General features: G+C 41.9%; 1 pseudogene across 1 annotated transcript; it reads left to right on the forward strand.

The window, feature by feature from the left end:
• Positions 1-1,354: 1,354 nt before the first annotated feature.
• LOC146172373 (uncharacterized) lies at positions 1,355-7,732 on the forward strand (annotated as a pseudogene). Its single transcript, XR_014702557.1, has 2 exons — positions 1,355-1,614; positions 4,944-7,732. The product of XR_014702557.1 is annotated as an uncharacterized LOC146172373 (transcript).
• Positions 7,733-14,936: the final 7,204 nt, after the last annotated feature.

Consider the following 14,936-nt stretch of genomic DNA (forward strand, 5'->3'; position numbering starts at 1 on the left):
ACGGCCTCTCTCGGCCACTTATTATCCGCTGCGTAGTTGCCCAAAGCTCAGACATGGCGGCTTTTTTCATCCGCGGGATGGGTGCGTCATCGGCCCCGGTTCAACGTTCATCGTTGCGCGCTGCGTACAGAGTGGGTTATCTGTAACAAACAGTCAGTATTTTATTATGCTGGTTGTGGTAGAGCTTTACAGCAAGGCGAAGACTGTGTGTGCTCGATGAGAAACTGATTGCCGCTGCATGTGCGCATTTCCGGACGATGGGACAATGCTGCGTCACAGCTCGGCGGTTCGGCTCGGCCTCCCAGGCATGTCGCAAAAGTGGTGGCTTAATTGAAGCCTTCCGTTCCGCTCCCTTTGCTGCGTGTTTTGCTTACTGCGTCGTATTACCGCACCAACGTTCGCTGAACGTGCTTTAGCTGTTATTACAGTGATGTTCCTATTGTCAATGGGATCTTTCTCATGAACATGTTAAATGCTTAAGTGGTAAATTTGTAACCTCACATTGACTCCTCTCAGTGGCAAATGAAGCGCGAGTAAAATAATGGAATCATGAACAGGGCGAGATTTATTGGAGAAAAGCTATATCGTAGATATTTTGACTTCTCAGCCGCATTAACTTCTAAATACTAGTAATCCCAATTTGAATTGCTTACCTAAGCTCTTACAGGTTGGCGTTCTAGCGCTAGCGTTAGTTATTCCGTTCGTTTGTTTTTGTTGTTCTTTGACACTGATATGTACTTTGTTTGTTAGCAAGATTTTTTACCCTTTTATAATCTCACCGCGTCTCGTTAGGAGACCTACGCTGAGGTCATTTTGTTATCACGAGGATTTCATGAAGACCGTGACGAATGAGCGGTGGTCGCTTTCCTACACTTAAAGATTTCATTGTCGTGAATCGTCCATGTAAGTAATCGTGAATTAATAAAGCCTGGCTTTCTATGCAGCACAGCTTCACTCATTTATGCCCTTAGTGAAATGCCTCAAGCCACGTGATTCTATCCATGTGCTTGCCGAAGCCCCAGAATGCGTTTACATGACGCGCGACGAAAGACTAGGCTAACGACGACGGAGGCAGAACGATGCTATGATAAGGTGGTTAAAGATGCCGTAACATTTCAGTTAACGATTAACCTTGCTCTTGGCGCATGATAGCCTCAGTTGCTTATGCGCCATAAAACCCCAATACAATACAATACAATACAATCAGTTAACGTAAAACTTGACTGTAGAAATCCATGTCAAGTTGGCTGAACAGTTACGGTGTCCATTTTTCTGCCTTATCTGAGCATCGTTCTGCCTCCGTCGTCGTTGGCCTTGTTTTTCGTTTACAAGTAAAAAGACGATCGAATTCCCCGCCAAAAGTACGTCCCTGTGACGTCACAAGCAACGTCACGTGTTTGTTGTGCCTCACAGTTCGCAGGGGGCGCTGGGAAACTAAAGCCTCGCTCAGAGCCGACACGCAGGCTTCTATGGGAGTTACGCTACCATTTGTTCTTCTACCATGTGATGAGTGCAACTGCGGGCTCTCGACGCTGGAAAACTTGACTCGTCACTATAGCGACGTACACCAGTTCCCAGCCGAACATCGGCAACTGTCCTTCGCGAACGACAAAGGTAAGTAATTATATACATACTTCGTTTTTATTTTTTTTTTCTGTCTCGTTCTTCGATCAGCACATGTGTGATTCCATATATATATATATATATATATATATATATATATATATATATATATATATATATATATATATATATATATATATATATATATGTACGGGTCTTGAATATTTGGGGGCTGGGATTTAAAAAATTCCTATGCAAAATCTACTACCCCATTCGAGCTGAAATAACGTTCACAAAGTAGCAAAACATAGTCTACGTTATCTGATAAGTGATTCAACATCGGTACTTGCCTAGATTTCTCGAAATCGAGAAAAAACTGCTCTCGGTGGCGTGCACAATTTTCGCAGAAGACAGTCGAAAAGCTATTTTAACATGATGCGCCATCTGTCGAGCAGTGAGACAAGCTCCATCCCGGCCGTTGGCGCGCTTGCCTCGCTGCCCGACAGATGACGCACCATGTTAAAATAGCTTTTCGACTGTCTTCTGCGAAAATTGTGCACGCCGCCGAGAGCTGTTTTTTCTCGATTTCGGAAAATCTAGGCAAGTACCGATGTTGAATCACTTATCAGATAACGTAGACGATATTTTGCTACTTTGTGAACGTTATTTCAGCTCGAATGGTGAAGTAGATTTTGCATAGAAATGTTTTAAATCCCAGCCCCCAAATATTCAAAACCCTGTATATATTCGGTTTTGCGATGTGAGCATTCGCGGCTTGAACTTTTGGTACAGGCGAATTCGCATGCGCAATACATGTAAGCATAATTTATTTTTTCCATGTTCTCGGCGATATGCGCTGTGTATATAATCCGCTGCCTTTCAAAATTTCGCAGGGCATTCTGCGATTCGTTTAGCTTGATGAGGCGTTTTCTGGAAGCTGTATTTAAGATGTACTCGATCATTTTTAGATATATAAATGTTAGACTAATGTCAGACTGGACTGTATTGCCGCGTCTCATATTTTTTTTTTTTTTAGTTCTTGTTCTTTAGGAAGCGTGAATACTTCCATATATTCGCAATAGACCGTTTTTCTGAGAGCTTGATTAATTCCCATGTCTCGTTTTTATTATATAGCTGTGTACATATAGTGTTCATGTCCGCGCTGCACTGCTCTTGCCTGTATTTGTGGTCGGTTTTGTATAGGAAGCATAATTTCGATTATTTGATATTTTTCTTTCTTTATTTATTTTCATTTATTTTTTGTTCGCTTGTTGCCATGTCAGACGCTTCGAGAAGCTTGGAATTCAACCCCATCATATACGTATATTTATACGAGTTGGGAAAAAAAGTGCGTTATTTCGGCTCAGCCGCTGACCACAGGTACCTTTTGAAAGGCTACGTTTTTACATTACTAATTTCACTTTACTATGCATGCTGCATTTTCCGAAATCGAGGAAAACCTATCATTTGCGGCAAAAGCTTAGTGAAGACAATAAACCGAAGCAGAAGAGGGCAAATACGGTCTGGTTGGTACATGCTTAAGAATCGAGTAAAGCGCTAGGAGAGACGAAACACGTGAACGACAGAGCATGTATCTGTCTGTCGTTCACGTGTTTCGTCTCCCCTAGCGCTGTTTTACTCGATTCTTCAACCGAAGCAGCCGATTTTACAGGCTGCGCTACCTGGCGAACTATGACGCAATACAGTTTGGGGGCTGGTCTTGTAGTTCGTCAGGTGGAGCAGCCTGTCGAATCAAGTTCTCCGCTCGCCACGGTGAAAAATTCTGCTGTAGCAGACTGCCAATTTTCGCCGATTCCGGAAAACTAAGGCAAGCACAGATGTTAAATTATATCAAGAACAATGGTCTACGCTTTTCGATCGGCACTTCAGTGAAATTGCCGGTTTTGTTTAGTGCACCGGTTTTCAGCCATGTGGAAAGGTGGTGCGGAACCTTAATCAATTGCGACCGGTATTGAGACTATAAAATAGAGGGCAGGGCGAATCTTGTATTCGTGCTGCGATCTTTTGCGTACTAGAAGCACGTTGTGTAATTGGGATTGAATCGATCGGTTAAACTACGCGCATTTGATGCCAGCGCGCGGCTACAATAAGGGATTCGACTCCTCCACATATCATGCCGCTCGCCACGCATTGCAGGCCCGTCTATCAGCTAGTTTCAGTGGTGCCGGTATCAACAATCGCACGATCATCTCTCGATCCCTATCTCCTTCTTTCGCGCGCGCTCTTGCGCTTAGAGAAGTTAACATTGACATTGAACCTACGTGGACCCCGCAAGACCAGAGTAGAGTGAACTAGTTCACTCTAACCAGAGCAAAAGCCGGAGAGCTATCGCGCGACCTTTCATTTCTTTTATCGTGGGCGTGGGTTTCGCACACCCACCTCCATTTGAGAAACGCATTGGTGTAAGGCATATATGTAAGCAACTATTTAGATCAAGCATGTATTTCAACCATATATATATATAATGTATATGTATATAATTCAAAGGAGCGAACAGTCTATGAGTCCAAGGGGAACATTTTCAATACCAACAACAAAACATTAAAAAAATATATGTCCAAATGTTCGCCTTGGGCTCGTAGACTATTCTCTCCTTTCATTATATATAGCGAGCCCCTCGGTTCTCAGTTCCCCTTCAATTCTTTTCTATATATATATACATAATATAAATACGAATCCCAGGTCAAAAGTCCTCACAAAGGTGAATGTTCTGCGTTTGTGAAAAAAATAAGGGGGCTATATGTATATGCTGTAATAATTAATGGTCCTCAGGTGTGGCACCACTCGGTACTATAACTGTCACAATGTTCGGTACACAAATTCGCATCTGTCTGGTGCAGTGTTCTCTAGTATTTATGGGTCCAGCCAGCGGCACAACAGTCAAATTTAATTGGTCCTGTGAATCTGCAATTTTACAGATAAAAAGGTTCTTCCACAGTCGACTGCGGTTTCTGCCACTTGAAAAAAATGCGGGCAAATCCCAATGTTAAAATACTGTGGGGAAAAATGTGGACTAGCAAAGCTACCTTTGTGGTTGGCATTTTAGCCGAATTATAGTCTGGTAGTTTGAACAGAATATTTTACAGCCCAAGATTGATAAATATGCAGAATAATTAGTTGCAACAACTAAACCTTCATGGTAGAATTTCCCTGAACATTGCAAGATACTCAGCAATACTGGAAAAAAAAAACTATTCCACACATGCAGTTTTAGGAATGTGGACTACATTATACTGTAAGTAATAGTATGTGTTGTGCACAATGTTTTTCAAACAGTCATGCTTGATGAGTGTAGAAATTACTTTGTCAGTGATACAGAGCCCTGATTTTTTTTTTTTTTTTTTTTTTTCAATTTACAGAGTTCCAGGAATGGAAAACGAGAGAGGAGGTGAATGAGGACTGCAAATTCATAGCACCTCAAGGCGAAAAAAGGCTCGCTGGTGGAAGTACAAGGGTGTACTATAAATGCCACAGGTCAGGAGTGGCTAGGCCAAGCCGAGGGAACAAGGTACGGGCAATGAAGAGCCAGGGAAGCTGCAAGAGTGGTAAGACATGCCTTTCTTTTATGATTGTTACTAGAGAAAAGAATGAAGTCAAGGTGATGTACCAAAGGACACATTATGGGCATGATGCAGATATTGCACACCTCACCATGACCACCCAGGAAAGAGCAATCATTGCAAGTGACCTTTCAAAAGGAGTGCCCATGAAGACTATAATGAAGAAAATAAGGGCATCAATAACAGTCAAGCTGACTCCTCTTCATTTGACCGATCGCTTAACCTTACACAACATCAAACGGCAGTATAATCTCAATGTGCCTGAAAGATGTCATGACAGTGTTAGCACATGGGTGCAAATCATGAGGAACCGACCTGTTGTTCGCTTGTACAAGGAGCAGGGGGCTGTTGACTCAACAAATACGTTCAGCACGAAGGATTTTGCTCTTGCTCTAATGACAGGAAGACCTTCTGAAGGTTTTGGGCTCAGGAACAGTCTGTGTTGATTCCACACATGGAACAACAGGATACCAGTTTGAATTAGTGACTGTTCTGGTGCTGGATGAATTTGGAGCAGGACTGCCTATGGCATACTTTATCTCCAGCACAGTAAATGAAAAAACTTTTAACAGCCTTCTTTGAATCTGTGAAGTCTTCCACAGGAGCATTATCAACTAAGATTTTTATGTCAGATGATGCATCTGAGTTCTTCAAGGCTTGGTCAACTGTCATGGGTCCACCTCAGCACCGACTGCTCTGCTCATGGCATGTGGACAAAAACTGGAGGCGAAGGATTATGGAGAAAGTCAAAGGAAGAGAACTTGGAGCTGAGATTTACCGGACAGTTCGCACACTGCTAGAATCCCTTGACAAGAATGAGTTGACTGAGCTTCTTGAGCCATTTTTGGCCAACAACGACCCCAGGCTGCAGGAGTTCATGCAGTATTTTAAAGCAAACTATGCTTACCGCCCAGAAATGTGAGCCTACAGTTTTCGAACTGGCCTCGGGATCAATACAAACATGCATCTTGAAAGAATGCACAGGACTTTAAAGCATAATTTTCTGGAAGGCAAGAAGAATCACCGTGTCGACAAGCTCATCTCGGCACTGATGGACATGACATACCATTTTCTTATGAAGAGGATAGGCCACATCACAAAAGAAAAGAGAACCTGCAAGATGAGTCGAATTGAGAAGAGCCATCGAACTGCCATGGCAAGCCCAGCATCTATAGAGAGGAATGAAGATCGAACATGGACTGTGCAATCCCAGTCCACAAAAGGCCTCGCATACAAAGTCTCAAAGGTGAAAGATGGTGCTTGCTGCCCTCTTGCATGCAGTGTGTGCATGGTGTGTGTGCATAGCTATGCATGCACTTGCTATGATCATCTGATGTCCATAATAGTTTGCAAACACATTCATGGTGTGGTCATAGCTAGCACACCAGAAATAGCAGCTGTGAAAATCCCTGAAACTGCTCTAGGAATGTTGTCAACTTCGAAGATAAGTGAGGCTTTCCACATCTTGGAAAGTGTTCAGGCAGCAGAAGCCTCAACAAGCGTGGCAAACTCAGAGTTGGTTGTGGCCAAGATGCAAGTAATCAAGGAATATACAGTGAAAGAAGAAATTTCTCAAGAAGTGCACAACAAAGCGTGCAAGCTTTTGGACCCTGTGCTGAAGATCTACGAAGAAACTAACAAGCAACAAAAGTCCCACAACTCAAGGGAGCCAGCCAACAAGAAAGCTGGGCATCAACTGAGGTTTCATACTACTAAGAAACCTAGGTTGTCCAGCTTAGGTTTTTCTAAGCCAACTGAGCTTCAGAAAGAGAGTATCAAAAGGCAAATCCTCGACAGCACCACCGAAGATACTCTTATAATTACATCTTCAGGACATGAATATCTTTGAAAAGTGGAATGGAACCCCTATGCCACTCTTCTGCACAGATCTATGAAGATAATGTGAAGCAGGAAATGCACAAGCAAGCATGAAAATTTAACTTCAAATTACATTTTTTTTTAACCCAGAAAACTAGCACGTACTTGGAATAAGTGTGAATTCCTACTTCTGAGAAGAGCACTGCCTTAGACTGACTGAGCCTTTCATCTCTGCCGAAATCACCGCCACTACATTTGTAAAGGTCCTTGTGCTTCCTGTGTGATCTTACCTAGCTGTAGGTGAAGTTTGCAGCTGTATGGTACCAGTTGGTTGGTGTGTGCGTTAGAGCGCGAGAAACACCTCCAAGCTGGCCATATATGCTGCAGGTAAGTACTTTTCCTTCCAGCCCATCATTGTGCACCACTAACACGCTGGTCATGTGTGCTGCAGGTAAATATACTTTTTCTTTCAGCGCAGCATCTCGCACATCGTGCGCTGCATCTGGCAGAGCCAGACAACATTTTTTCTCTCGGCAGAGCCTGACTGCTAGAGAGCGCGTCTCCCAGGTGGCGGATAGGGAGGCTCTAACCAAGCACCTGAGCTATGAGCTAACAAAAAACAGAATTGCTTCAATCAAAGGAAGGAGTGCTCAGACACGAGGTGTTTTATAATGCCATGGTGCTTCGTAAGAGTGGTGCTTGCACCCGCGGACCAACAGAGCTTTTACCTGAATGCCTTGTCATGTTTCTCACTTGTATGTTTTATTTTCACCCAGGTCCATGGCTGCATGCTACTGGCAATTAAAAAATTGCTGTTAGAGTGGAGCTTGCATACAAACATGTTCTAGACAAATTTTCTGGCTGACAGCATTGTGCATTATCACAAGACAGGTAAATGTATGCATACCGAAATAAACAGAACTTTCCATGCTAATTAATCCCACTGTAATGCATTTCAGAGGACAAACAGGCAAAGAGACATGGACACCATTGCTGCCTTTCACAATTGCATTCAAGAATCCATTCAGTTAATGGGGATATCTGGTTGTAATTCGCATCCTGCACCTCATGTTGGAATTTGCTTGTCCTAGCACTTCAATAAAAATATTTATTGATTTTGATCTTGCAAAAGTGTTGTCTTCTCACTTGTTTCTACATGCATGCTTCCAGGGATTTCGATATATAAGCAACACTGCCTGCAGTGCACTGAACACAAAGAAAACTACAACACTTGGTGGTGATATGTGTTCACACCACTGCAATTAATCACAATCATTTATCCTAATAATGACATGTTTCAGGCATCAGACATTGCTGAACCACATTCTTCAGCACTTGTATGAATGGCAGCAAAATACTGTTGTAATAGCCAAGGGTATTGGTTGCACAGTGAATTAGATATAGTTATGTAAGCACACAAATTTGCAAAATTAACTTAACACGTAACACTTGTCTGTGTCTAGCAGCTGTTTGTCCAAACCAGTTTTTATCATGTTCTTGTGATCTTGGCTGGTGCCTCTCTCGCCAGATGTTGCATACTCGTTCAAGACTAGAAGAAAAGCTGCAATAGTGGCAAACAGCAATGATGAAATATGAATATTTGTTAACTTAATTGCACTATCTTACTGAAGAACTATTGCTAAATGAAGTTCAAGCAATATGTGCAGAAACAAGACAGCATTTTGCTAAGTGAATAGGTATAAGGCACATTCATAATGGCAGCACAACTCTTCATTATGACATTGAAGAAGAACATTTCAAACTTATACAAATAAGTGTTAGATCACCACTGAAAGTGTAATAGGTATTTGTATTCTAACTGCAATATTTAATTAGAGGCCGCAGAATGCAACAAATTCTAGGATAAGGTGAGCGATGTGGGACCATTTGTTTGGTTTCCCTAATAGGACTGTGCAGAAACAAAATTCCATTGAAACTAGGTGCATGCATGTTTCAGTGAAGACAAACTTTTCCAGTGACTGAATCACAGCTACCCCACACATTGTCAATAGAGATGGGAGGGCTCGCTAAAACAAACAAAAGCTTTAAGTATGATGCCCTTAAAAAAAGCTTGAAAATTTGTAATAATAGATGGCTGCTTCTAAATACAAAAGAACACTGGAAAGGGTGCAGAAAAATATTTTTTTGCTGTTATTTAGGTTTGCTTGCACAATTTAGGCTTGCCTGAGAAGCTTCGTGATCAATGCCTAATCTACTGGAAAAATTTAGTATGCTGAAATGCTGCATTTTTGTTTTTCCCACTTCCACTAGCTGAGTGTCAAAGCATTAACATAATGAAATGTAGTCTCGTTTCGCTTATTTGTATTTCAAATGAAGTGCGAAGAGAAGCTAGTCAGGTCGTAGTTTCATGCAGATGTCGAGCGTCGTTGAGCTGTTGATAGTCTGTCACGTTACTAAGATGTGATGTCACTAGCATTCACTGATACCCTTCTGTGTTTCATGTGTCATTAATTATGGTGCTAATGATGAGTCTCAGTTGGGAGAAAGATTTAACAGCTCATTGGAGATGAATAAAATATATGATAAAAGTTTGTTGCGCCCAGAACTTGGCCTTGCATGACCTTACATAAGGCAGAAACCCGTAATATGTTTGTATAGCCTTAAAATTTGGTGTCCCAACCAGTTTAAAGACATGATCGAATTTGAATGGAAGAAAAAAAAAAACACAAAATGAACAGATTAGAACAATCTAGGAAGAAGCGAACACAAAAACATCGTCGATACTAGAGTGCCTTGCCATGTCAATGATTTAGTAAAAATTGTGGTGAAATTTAAACTAAGAAACATCGCAGGAAAATGTACAGAACTGACATTTCAGGTTTCTGTTTTGTATTGACTGTAAAGAAACAGGGCAGAATTTTATTTGTTACATATGGCTTCTTGTACTACTGAAAATCGTGGTCAACTTAAATGTACCATGATTACACAATGAAAAAAAGGCACCGTTCTGATTAAATGATTAGAATATTGCTTACAATGTAGAAGTGTGGTCGATACTTTTTATTCCGCATGGCTTATTTAGGGACAAATGGGGTAATCTTTCAACTGCACCTTAGCGTTCCCTTAAAAACATAAAAGCACTAGCAAGAGTAAGCATACATCGGAACACAGGAGGAACATACACAATAGTTGCCTGTAGATTTGATCATGCTTTTGACATAAGGGAAATGAGATAAACCTCAAACAGTACAAGATAACTCACAGGAATGTAAAATGACGAGAATACCAGGAAGAAAAAAAAACCACAGAAACATTGTCAGACCTTATTGCCACATGATTTACTGCAAAAAAAAAGAAGACGTAGATTGAACTACACATAAGATTTCATTAAAAAAAGCTAATCACAAGCGAAAATGTATGAGGTGAAAAAAACGCACTAGGGAAAAGAGGCACGGAAACAAACCCAGGACTTCGTCTACCCGCAATACTCCGAATCACTGCTGCTCTCATTTCTGGTGCCGCTCTCAAACTAGATGCTTTAAGCTTTACGTTAGAATGAATGAACACAGCTTCTGCACTCTATCCCATGAACCTGCTCCTGCCCTTGGTATGCACAAGCCAAACTTTGACCACTTCTTCTCATTGCAGTAGTGGAAGCTGTAAATTAAATAAGGCAGGATAATCTTCTAGAACCATCAGAGGTGTCATTTATGTCTTTTATAACCATCTAAATGTGGCGCAACATTTTCATGAGCAACAAACTGCTAGGAGAAAAGACTGTTTGCTGTTTTAATGCAAGTATATGCATTTCTTCATGAATGAAAATATTCAATATTTTTCCAAATTTTTCAATATGGTTTTTCTCAGCCTTTAAATTTTCCAGGAATTTGACATCCCTATTGCCACTGGCAAGGTGGAAGTAAGCAATAAAAAATATTTGTATACAGTGATTCTGTGCAAGAAGGGCACTCCCTGATGTCTTCCATGCACCTTTGCAAAAAAATAAAGAGAAGCAGTGCCTCATGTAGAGATGACTCCATGACGCATTGCGTATACAGCTTAGACCTAGTCATGGAGATGTACTTACGGGAGTGTATGGTGGCATATTTGTGCTTGAGTGGAAGGAAGGTCAGAAAAGGCTTTCACAACTAATGCTGTCTGCTGTTATTACCAGTGTGTAGATATGCTTTATAATATATTACAGGTACTCTGCTGGTATTAAAAAATGTTCTTATAGCTGCTGTTGGTTTCTAAACTTTGTTATTACATAGCCCATTAAGGTCTGTCCGAAAGAGAGTCCACTGTACATCAACCATTTCATGGTATTCCTTTCAGACTGCTAAGAAATTTGTGATGTAATATTTTTTTCGTCACTATTTTGGCTCATGTTTCAACAGCCGAACATGGTAGAATGTGTCTCAGACCACTAACCAATTCAAAAAACAGCATAAAATTTGGAAACCCTACAAGTTTCTTATTCAAGAACCGGCTGTCTAAACCTTTAAGTAGCTTTGACAGGTCAACATAATGATTTTGCATAAGTACGATGAAGATTCCCCTTTGTTCTGTGTTTGGCATTGACTGTATCAGAGATTGCGAGCACAGTTGTGCTGATAGACTTCTATTGGTAGCAATGATTATCATGTCATCCCAAGCAGTTTCATGCCCTTATTTCTGCATGTATTCTACCAAAGCATTTGGTATGCTGTCAGGTTTCTAGTGGCATCGGGGCTCTTTTATCACACTTGTCAAATTTCTCATCTCCTCTATGTAGACAGAGTCTAAGATGATCATCACATGGTATCTTATGTATGATACCTGGCATCTTTGAATGGGGCAAAGCCTCTTTAAAATTCAAAAGAGCCCCTCGCAGTTTACTGGATGGCATGTGGCCAGTATGCACATTTGCTTCTTGAAGACCCATGCCTTTGCCTAATTATGCCCAGAATGTACAAAAGCATGCCTTTTGGTCGAGATGATGACGTTGCATTTTGTGTAGGCATCGGCTGCAAATGCTTGTCGATCTGATGTCTGGACACGCATTCAATAAGCTTTTTTGGGTATCCGTTCTTTTCCAAGTTTTTTAATTATTTCGTCATGCCCGATTCCGCGACCTGCTATCGGAACTGTGGTTGCAGTTCACACCACATTGACCTCCCCTCGGTCTCAATTAAGAGATCGAGGAGCACTGCATTATACAGTGAATGAAAGAAAAAAAAAAAGGGGGGGGGGGGGGGGGACAGCTATATTATTTCTAATGAGGTGCAAAGAAACAGTATAATCATTAATAATAATTGCTGCACTGAGCATGCATGCATACAAACCCTATTTGTAAGAAAATCCTTACTGGTTCAACAGGTTTAATTAAGGAACTATTCTTCCCACCAATTCTTCCCACTTAATTTTTTATGTCCCTGGATCAGTTATATTTTTATCTGATACTGATCTTTAAAATGAGATATTTCACAGATGTATACACATACGTGCGCGTGCAGGGTTATGAATTAAAGGAAGTCCCCCCCCCCCCCCCATCCCTAGCTATTACGACCAAAACACCTCGCAAAGGCAAACGATGGCTATAAGACATCTGTTTCGATGCAATGGAATTTCAACATTAATAAAATATTGACAAAACTTATATCTGGGCTAGATATGCATATTGCACATATATACTGCTTAAGGGAAAAACAAGGGAAAAACAGATATACAGAAGGAAGAGAATAAAGGGACAAGAAATAACTCCCATGAGAGTTAATTGTTTACAGTATATGTTTTAAGTGCGGGACAAAAGGAAGAGAGTAGACTGGAGAAGGCGCTCTAACAAAGGTTTTATTGAAAGACCACTTGCTTAACTACTGTATTTGCTCTTATGAACGAAATGAAAGCAAGCACACACGGACAATTACTGCTCACAAGGAGACCTGTATCAAAGAAGCTTGGCCTATTGCTGAGCAAGAAAGTTTAATTCCTTTTTGAAAGCCCAGTCGAACACACACATTATCCGAACACACAATCAAATTTTTCAATCTCATCTGCTTCTATAATCTCCCGGCCTAGTTGAGTCCTGCACCTGTGCAACACTGTGGTGCTTCTCATCTCGGGAGTGCAGTTACGGCTTTTCCGAATGTGTTAAGTCATTTTGCTGCCTGATTTGTCTATAACATTTTTTTGGTATACTCCCTCAGCCTCTCATTAAGGTATCTCCCTGTCTGGCCAACATATCGTTTACCACGGGTGAGTGGTACTGAATACACTGCGCTCCTGGAACACTTCACGAAGCGCTGCTGGTGATGCATTTTACAAGCGACAGACTTGTCCTGTGCGATTAACCCTCCTGCATATCCTGAGAGTTTATCTGGTGCAGAACAAGCCACTTTTATGCCAGCCCTCGCAACCGATTGTGCGCGAACCCATGTATATATGGAATGACCGTAACTTTACTTTGATCCAATTGATCAGGCTTGATAGCTGGCTTTTTCAGCTTATCTTCAGCGACCGATGCCATCAGTGAAGGCTGGTAGCCCGCACTTGAAAGGCGCTGCACCTGGTCGAAAAACCTGTGTCCCACCAAGCGCCTTGTCCTGTCTACTCATACTTGTCATAAAGCATACTTTAAGAAATGCATCAACTTCAGTTCAGTCGTTCAGTCTTGTCCGACTCTTCGTGACCCTATGGACCATATCACGCCACGCTTTCTGGTCTCTCACTATCTTCCTAACATAACATAACTTCATCTGCAACGCCCCGAGGATGCCATCTAACCATCGCGTTCGCTGCCTACCCCTTCTCTGGTGACCCTCAACCTTTCCCAACATCAAATCTTTCTGCAGCGACTCCCCTCTTCTCATCAGATGACCAAAGTAGCTGAGATTTAACTTTAGAATTTGACCCTCCAATGAGCAGTCAGTGTTTATGGTCAACAATATCGACTGATTTGATCTTCTGGCCGTCCAAGGAACTCTCAAGATTCTCCGCCAGCACCACAATTCAAACGCGTCAATTCTTCGGCGGTCAGCCTTCTTCACAGTCCAACTCTCGCATCCATACATCACAACTGGAAATACCATAGCACGAGTTATACGGATCTTGGTTGGCAGACTAAGTCTCTGCTCTTTACTAGGTGGTCAAGGCTAGCCATGGCTCTTTCCCAGAAGTAGGCGTCTTCTAATTTCATGGCTGCAGTCTCCTTCCGGGGTTATCTTGGAGCCCAAGAAGAGAAAATCTGTCACAGCTTCCACTTCTTGTCCCTTGATGCTCCAGGGCTTGATGGGGCAAGACGCTATGATCTTTGTCTTTTTAATGTCCAGTTTAACTCCAAACTTCTCACTCTCTTCTTGTATGCGCATCAGAAGTCTCTTGAGTTCCACTTCACTTACTGCCATTAAAGTGGTATCATCCGCATATCAAAGGTTGTTGATACGTTTCCCAGCAATCTTCACTCCAGCTGAAGACTCGTCCAGACCAGCTTTCCTCATGATGCACTCAGCATATAGGTTAAATAGGCAGGGCGACAGTATGCAGCCTTGTCTCACTCCTTTCTCAATCGGAAACCAATCAGTAAGACCATGCTATGACTGTGGCCTCTTGACCTTCATACAGGTTCCTGAGGAGATAGATGAGGCGATTTTGAACTACCATCTCTTGGAGAGTTTGCCACAATCTGCTGTGATCTACGCAGTCAAACGCTTTCGCATAATCAATAAAGCAGAAGTAGATGGGTTTTTGGAACTCTCTTGCTTTTTCCATGATCCAGCGAAGGTTGGCAATCTGGTCTCTAGTTCCTCTGCCCTTGAAACCCAGCTTGGACGTCCGGAAGCTCCCGATCCACATACTGCTACAGCCTACCTAGGAGGATTTTCAACATCACCTTGCTAGCATGCGAAATAAGCGCGATCGTGCGGTAGTTGGAACAATCTTTGGCACTGCCTTTCTTTGGAATAGGGATGTAAACTGACCTCCTCCAATCCTGTGGCCACTGCAGGGTTGTCCAAATTTGCTGACATAATGTATACA

Source organism: Amblyomma maculatum, unplaced genomic scaffold, assembly GCF_055883805.1.
Source record: "Amblyomma maculatum isolate TAMU_Amacu unplaced genomic scaffold, ASM5588380v1 scaffold_13, whole genome shotgun sequence".
Taxonomy (NCBI): Eukaryota; Metazoa; Arthropoda; class Arachnida; order Ixodida; family Ixodidae; genus Amblyomma; species Amblyomma maculatum.